This window comes from Colius striatus, chromosome W (assembly GCF_028858725.1).
Source record: "Colius striatus isolate bColStr4 chromosome W, bColStr4.1.hap1, whole genome shotgun sequence".
Classification (NCBI taxonomy): Eukaryota; Metazoa; Chordata; class Aves; order Coliiformes; family Coliidae; genus Colius; species Colius striatus.
This window is the reverse complement of record NC_084789.1, coordinates 37,228,037-37,236,749: the sequence shown is the minus strand read 5'-3', so window position 1 is coordinate 37,236,749 and position 8,713 is coordinate 37,228,037.

Below are 8,713 nucleotides of genomic sequence, written 5' to 3'. Positions count from 1 at the left end.
TGAACAAAAGAATGTAATCTATTAGCTGCTGTTGCTGAGCTAGCTTTGAAGCTGCTGTGTATATAAGTTAGAGCCTGCTCTCAAAAAAGGAGAAGATTTCTGCTATCACTCACATTGAGTAGGACTGATTTCTTCCCACCCAGCTGAGAATCGGACCCTGGGTTGATCGCCGCATAAAGTAGGCTTGGAGCTGGTTTTTCAGGCTTCGAGTCTGGGTTTTTCAGGCTTCGAGCCTGGTTTCAGACTTCGAGTCTGGGTTTTTCAAACTTAGAGTCTGGTTCATTTTTCAGGCTTTGAGTCTGGTTTCAGGCTTCTAGCCTGGTTTGCAGACTTTGAGTCTGGTTTTCAGTCTTCGAGTCTGGGTTTTTCAGGCCAAGAGTCGAAAACGTCGTGGCAGAGTAACTTCTACTGACACCGTTTGTTTTTTCAATGGGAGCTGAGCAGTCCAGGTGAGTGGGATTGCACACAGCTCCCACAGGAAAGCAGCTGCAAATGTGAAACAGCTCGGGGTGCGAAACTACATGGAGACCTCCTTACTACTGTAGGTCGGGTCTTCTTTCCTGGTTTCATGTAGCTCCCATACGCAGTGGTATAACTTAACAGAAAGCATGTATTTTTTTCAATGGGAGCTGAGTAGACAAAGTTAGTGGGATTGGAGATACCTCCCACAGGAAAGCAGCTGCAAATGTGAAACACTTATGGCTGATAGACTACGTGGGGACCTACTTAGTACTGTAGGTGGGGTCTGCCTTTCTCTTTTCTTGTTCCTCCCATATGCAGTGGTATAACTTCTACCGCCAGTCTATATATATTCAATGGGAGCAGAGCAGTCCAAGTGAGTAGGATTGGAGATAGCTCCCACAGGAAAGCAGCTACAAATGTGACAAAGTGCTGGCTGATAGACTACATGGGGATCTACTTACTACAGTCAGTGGGGTCTGCGTACCTGTTTTTTTTGTAATTCTCATAGGCAGTGGTATAACTTAACCGACAGCATATATTTTTTCAATGGGCGTTGAGCAGTTTATGTGATTGGGATTGGAGATAGCGCCCACAGGAAAACAGCTGCAAATGTGACACAGTGCTGCTGATAGACTACATGGGGACCTACTTACTACTGTAGTTGGGGTCTGCCTTCCTGCTTTCTTGTACCTCCCCTACGCAGTGGTATAATGCTGAAGACGACGGGAGACAAGCCCACCCTGGAGTGCAACAAGTCTCAGCTTTATTTGCAAAGATACAGCTCTTTTATAGATATAATAATCAGGCTCATACATATTCCAAAAGCTAAGATCATCATTGGTTCCCAGTTAGATGCAAACCTCGCCCTTGTTTCAACATATTCCAGATAATTGTGACTGCTTAACCCAAACTAAGCTCCTGCTTTCTCATCCTGTTATCATACAACTCTTCTGCTCTTACGTCCTTGAGCAAGAGTCCAATATCTTATCGCTTAATGCTCACTGCCTAACCAGCTGTATTCTGTCATGTCCTTTTTCCTCTAGCCAAGTCTCCACAAAACTCACCACATTTCCCCCGTTTTCTATTTTGGAAAATGATATTAGCCTGCCACATCCTTTCAAATGTTCTTTCTATTGTCCGTTGAATACAATTTATAAAACAGGGAAACACTAATAATAGAAATAAAACAATACCCATAAAGCCAATCCCATACATTATAACATTTCGCAACCAAGGGCCTGTTCCCCATCCCTTAAACCATCATTCAAGTCCTAATCCCTCTTCTTGTTTCAACTGATGTAATGACTGTTTGGCATGTATCGAAGTGGAATGGTCTGACAGGTTCATACAACACATGCCCTCAATCCATGTCCGTGGGCTAATAATAAAAAGTCTATGGCAGCTCTGTCTTGTAACACCACATGATTTACACTTTGAACGTAAACTGTTAACATATCAATCATTTCTAAAGTTTTATTTAACTCATCTTTAGTCCAACATCCTAACTGTTTAGCCAAGTTCATGGCCTTATTGGCTGCTCCTCCTGGCAAAAGGGTGGCAACTATGACTTGCTTCAGTTCACTCCAAAATTGTGTGGGACCAAGATCAGCACAATCAAACTCATAATAACTACGTTTTTTGCGGGAGCTGTTATTATTGTCAGCAAGCTGCATTAGCGTGGTTAAGTTAGGGTGGAATAAAGAGAGTTTCCCCAAATAACAGGGTCCACCCGGGGAATTTACTGGTATTCCGTTCCAGGCCCTTTCTCCACAGATTAAAAATATACCCATGGGCAATTTCTTCGGAGACATTACAGTTGGAATACAATTGCTTAAATACCGTTTCTGACTTCAAAGAAGACTCTACGGTGGCCCAATATTTTCGATTTCTATTAAAGTCATGGATATCCCGTGACATAAAACTTATCCAATTTTCCCCCAGTTCCATTAGTATCAAAGCTTGCATCGGCACTTCCAAACATGTCTATTTCCTCAGGGGGTGAGGCTAATGTGGTATTAAGGGACTTACTTATCTCACATTGACGTTTCCCATCCAAGTGATTGTGATCACCGCTAATTGTGATCAGCCCCATCCTATTACACAAGGTGTTATTGTCTACTAGTCCACAAAATTCCTCCGGATTCCATACGGGCAATACTATCAAACACGTTTAAAAGGATTAGTAACCCCTCCCAAACTAAGACAAAGAGATGATTGACCAATTTGATTAGCAAAGGTTATCCAAATACTATCTTTAGGCTTATTAAAATGCATCAAGTTGTTAGCTATTATAGTTACATTAAAAGCTATGGTTATAACAAAACACCTCATTATTATTCATTAAATTCACTGTCTTTTTGTTATATAACCTTCAGTCTTTTGATTGTTAGCCAGTCCTCCAATGACCGCAAGACGAGGGTGTATTTATTCTCCAATCTCTTCCAGTCCTTTTTCGTCAGAAGGTTTGATCTCCGCAGCTTCAAGGACAGCTCTTGTCCACCTGGCTGGCACCCAAATGGATCCTGTGGGAGAATCAACACACAAATACCCACGCCCCCAGTATAATACTTTGGCCGGAGGCTGCCATATCCCTGTTTTAGGGTCACGATATTTAACCCATATTTCTTTCTTCCCCTCCTTTTGTGCCTTTGGATTATGATGCATTATTACAGGTGGTAGCTCCTTTTCCCCAAATACACACAGGTGGTTCATAACAAATAAAGCCTTTAACAATTTCATATGTGGGTCTTTAACATCCCCATATTTACTAAGATATCTTCTGAGAGTCCCATTAGCTCTTTCTATTATGGCCTGTCCTGTGGGGGAATGGGGAATCCCTGCTACATATTCAACTCCCCATTGACTCGTGAACTGTTCTATGCTTGTACTTATATAGGCCGGCCCACTGTCTGTCTTTATTTTCTGAGGAATTCCCATTGTTGCAAAACAACTATATAAATGACGTCCCACATGTATGGCCCTCTCCCCTGTCTGTGCTGTTGCACAAACGAATTTGCTCCATGTGTCTATGGTTACATGCACATATTTTAGTCTTCCAAACTCTGCCACATGAGTGACATCCATCTGCCAAACTTCATTTGCAGATAATCCTCTAGGGTTCACCCCTAAGCCTAAGTCAACACCTCCATTGTGATGGCTACAAATGGGACAAGCTCTAACAATAGCCTTTGCATCCTTTAGCGATAATTGAAACTCTCGGTGTAAGCCCCGTGCATTCTGATGAAACAGGGAGTGCGCTTCTCTGGCTAGTATCTGTTTGGACAGAGGCGTGTTATGTGTCACTGTGACCAGCTTACCTGCCCTAGCATTACCTTCTCCCAGCCCAATGTCCCATTTATGGCTCCTGATATGTATAATGGCATAAACATGCTCCCTAAGCTTTATTGCCTTCTGCAGCTGTATTAATAATTCAAATAGTCTGGGATTCTGCACTTCCTTAATGGAGGCGTCCTCGATTCTCTCTACGATACCTCCTGCATATAACGAGTCTGTAACCACATTCAGGGGCCCTTTCAGGTTCATCATGGCCCATACTACTGCCAACAATTCCAAGGTTTGTAATGTGTCTTTCTCTTCTGCTTTTATTACTTGGTGCTTCCACTCCCCTTCCTCTTGCCAGGTTATTGCCGCCGTTCTAGACTTTCTTCCTGCATCCGTGTATGCTGTCAACGCATCCGTGATGGGGGTCTGCTCCCGTTTGGGTCGTACTAGCCAATTCCATTTTCCTAGCCATTGTAATGGTGCTTTTATTATTTTGTCTGTTGCTACTATACTGCCGCCACCTAAGAGCGCCTCCTGAAGATCTTCTATATTGTCTAAATACCATGGTAAAGAGTCCTTTTTCATTGGTATCCTTATGGTATGCGGCTCAGCACCAGTTACTTGTAATGCTCTTTCACGACCCTTTTTTATTCGTCCCGCCAACATCTCAATTTTTTGAAAAAGGGTTTTTGTTTGTTGTAAGGCTGGGGAAATCCATTCTAGAACCCATACCTCCCCCATTTTCTTTTGAGATTGTGTCAAGGCCCCAACCAAATACTTTGTGCTATACCAGATGTTTAAGTCAATAGGTAAGTCAACATCGTGACGTCGGACCTGCCCTTGTATGACACGGTCCATAATTTGTTGAAGCGCATCCTGAAGCTCTGGTGTTACCTGTATTTGACGCGTGGGGTTGGTTCCTTTCAAAAGTGATCGTAGTTTTTCTAACAACTCGTTGGGTATTCCCACTATTGATTTTAACCATTGCAGATCTCCTAAAAGCTTCTGAGCATCATTTGGGGTCTTTATTTGTAGTTGGAGCTGTAGCTTCTGTGGTACTAATAGCTGTTCTGATAAAGACCATCCAAGATATTTCCATGGAGCTGTACGCTGAACCTTTCCTGGAGCTATCACAAGGTGGCATTGAGCCAGTGCCTGTCGAATCTCCTCCACCTGTTGTTCCGTAAATGGTGCAGACTGAGAAAAGAGGATATCATCCATGTAATGGTAGATGATAACGTTAGGCCATCGTCATCGAAGGGGTTGTCAAGCTGCGTCAACATACAACTGACAGATAGTTGGGCTGTTACGCATGCCTTGGGGCAAAACTGTCCATTCAAAACGATGGTCGGGACCTTCTCTATTTATTGCAGGCAAGGTAAAAGCAAACCGTTGTGTATCCCGCTGATGTAAGGCAATGGTAAAAAAGCAGTCCTTTAGATCTACAATTAACAGTGGCCAACCCTGTGGAATCATAGCCGGACTGGGTAGTCCTGGCTGCAATGCTCCCATAGGTTCCATTTATTCATTTACTGCACGTAGGTCATGTAACAAATGATACTTGCCAGATCTCTTTTTAATAACAAATATAGGAGTATTCCACGGGCTTGTAGATAACTTTACTACCCCAGTCACAGTAGTTGCTGCCGGTTGCAGGGGCCAGTGTTGTGGCCAACATCTTGGGTTGATAATGCTGGAATTTGCCCCTGTGTCCAATAATCCCATCAAGGATCTTTTTTGTCCTTGAAATTCAAGGTCTATTTTGCATCTAGGCCTTTCACTAAGATCCATAGTCAACAGTATAAGTCCTCCTGTGGAGCCAAATCACCTTCTCCTCTTAAGTCCTCTTTTATTGGTCTTATTCCTTTTGACATTTGTTCCAATGGGTCCTTTACCTTTTCCATAGCCTCCCTTACTAATCGCATTGCCTCTCTACACTTTAGGCCGGCACTCCTGTTCCTCAGGAGGGGCTGATGGCTCACATGGTTCTCGTACCCCGTCCGTGCCTCTAGGGCCATTTTCTACACGCGGGCGTGGGAGCATTACTTTTGAGACAGTATGCGTAAGCGGGATGGATTGGAACCAGTCATGCTCATAGTTTTTATTCTTACTCTGTGCTGCTGATGCATGCTCAACAGTCTTCTTTTCTGCCTGATGTTGCAACAACTCATTGTGCACTATCCTCCAAAGCTTCCCTAACTTTTTAGCTATCTTATCATCCTCCAGGGTAGCCTCCCACAGCAAATCCCCAAATTTACGCCATTCGCTCAATTCATGCACTGTATGTGGATTCTGGAACACTCCCTTAGTAACCTTAGTAGGTCTTTTTGCAGATCTATACCCTTTATCTGCCGCTTCTGCAGTAAATAAATCATAAAGAATGCAGTAAATAAATCATATGCTGCTTGCCTTTCCATACCTATTTGTCAGGGCGCTGTTGCAGCCCTTCAACGTCCGGCGGCATGTTTTGGCCAGGCTCGTCTATACGGTCACCCAGGGCATGGCATGTTCCCAATTTTCACGCTTATTGCCTTCCTTGCTGCATAGGACTCTTCGTCGCTCCACCGTGGCGCCCAGTCGGTATATCACGTCCTCCGTGTATCCCGTCGGGGTCACCATTTGCTGAAGACAACCGCAGACAATCCCACCCTGTAATGCAAAAAGTCTCAACTTTATTTGCAAAGATACAACTCTTTTATAGATAAAATAATCAGGCTCATATGTATTGCAAAAGCTAAGCTCATCATTGGTTCCAAGTTAGATGCAAACCTCGCCCTTGTTTCAACATACTCCAGATACTTGTGGCTGCTTAACCCAAACTAAGGTCCTGTTTTCTCATCCTGTTATCATACAACTCTCTTGCTCTCACGTCCTTGAGCAGGAGTCCAATATCTTATCGCTTAATGCTCACTGCCTAACCAGCTGTATTCTATCATGTCCTCATTCCTCTAGCCATGTCTCCACATTACTCCCCACAGTATAACTTAAACGACAGCGTATATTTTTTCAATGGGACCTGAGCAGTCCAAGTCAGTGGGATCGGAGACATCTCCCACCGGAAAGCAGCTGCAAATTTAACACAGTGCTGGCTGATAGACTACATGGAGACCTACTTAGTACTGTAGGTGGGGTCTGCCTTCCTGCTTTCTTGTAGCTCCCATAGGCAGTGGTATAACTTCTACCGATAGTCATTATTTTTTCAATGGGAGTTGAGCAATCCAAGTGACTGGAATTGGAGAGAGCGCCCGTAGGAAAGCAGCTGGAAATGTTAAACAGTGCTGTCTGATAGACTGCATGCGGACCTACTTAATACTTTAGGTGGGGTCTGCCTTCCAGCTTTCTTGTAGATCCCATACACAGTGGTATGACTTAACCGACAGCATATATTTTTTCAATGGGACCTGAGCAGTCCAAGTGACTGGGATTAGAGATAGCTACCACAAGAATGCTGCTGGAAATGTGATGCAGTGATGGCTGAGAGAATACATGGGGACCTACTTACTACTGTAGCTGGGATCTCCCTCCCTGCTTTCTTCTAGCTCCTATATGCAGTGGTATAAGTTCTAGGGACAGTCTGTATTTTTTCAATGGGCATTTAGCAGTCGAATTGACTGGGATTGGAGATAGCGCCCACAGGAAAGCTGCTTTAAAGGTGACACAGAGCTGGCTGATAGACTACATGGGGACCTACTTACTACTGTAGGTGGGGTTTGCCTTCCAGCTTTTTTGTAGCTCCCATATGCAGTGGTATAACTTAAGCGACAACATATATATTTTCAATGGGACCTGAGCAGTCCAAGTGAGTGGGATTAGAGATAGCTCCCTTTAGTGGGTCTGGGATGGTAGTGATTTTCCACAGCAGCTCCTGCAGTGCTCTGCTTACTGTTTATATCAATATTATGACAACCGCTCGCACAGCATCAGGACTGTCCCTCCAGCGTTCCTTCCCCCACCTTCACCAATAGCTGTGGGTGGGCATGATCTTGGGAGGGACTATGGTCAGGACAGCTGACCTGGGCTGACTAAGGAGATATTCCATACCATATGACATCAGCTCAGTAATATAAACTGGGGGAGAGGTGCAGGAAGGGGAGGCGAGATTCATTTCTGGCCTTCCAAAAGCAACCGCTACGCGTCCTGAAACCCTGCTTCTCGGGAGGTGGCCGGACCTCGCTGCTGATGGGAAGTAGAGAGTTACAGCTTTATCTGCTTTTGCTTTGCTTCCCGCGCGTGCGGCTTTGTTGCTTCTTTATTAAACTGCTTTAATCTCAACCCACGAGACTCCCATCTTATTTCCTCCCCTTCCCTGGCTTGCTGAGGTGGTGGGGGATAAAGCGGTGTTGTGGGCACCTGGCATCCAGCCAGGCTCAAACTACCACACTCCCACAGGAAAGCAGCTGCAAATGTGACACAGTGCTGGCTGATAGACTACATGGGGACCTACTTACCACTGCAGGTGGGGCCTGCCTTCCTGGTTTCTTGTACCTCCGTTATGCAGTGATATATCTTCTACCCAGTCTGCATTTTTTTCAGTGAGATTTGAGCAGTCCAAGTGAGTGGGATTGGAGACAGCCTTCACAGGAAAGAAGCTGAAAATGTGAAACAGCGCATACTGATAGACTACATGGGGACCTACTTACTACTGTAGGTGGGGACTGCCTTCCTGTGTTCTTGGAGCTCCCATACGCACTGTTATAACTTCTACTGACAGTCTGTATTTTTTCAATGGTCGTTGAGAAGTTCAAGTGACTGGAATTGCAGATAGGTCCCACATGAACGCAGCTGCAAATGTAACACAGTGCTGGCTGATAGACTACATTGATCCTACTTACTACTTTTGGATGGGGTCTGCCTTCCTGTTTTTTTGTTGCTCCCATATGCAGTGGTATAACTTAAGCGACAGCATATATATTTTCAGTGGGACATGAGCAGTCCAAGTGAGTGGGATTGGCCTCTTCCCGGGCCAGGT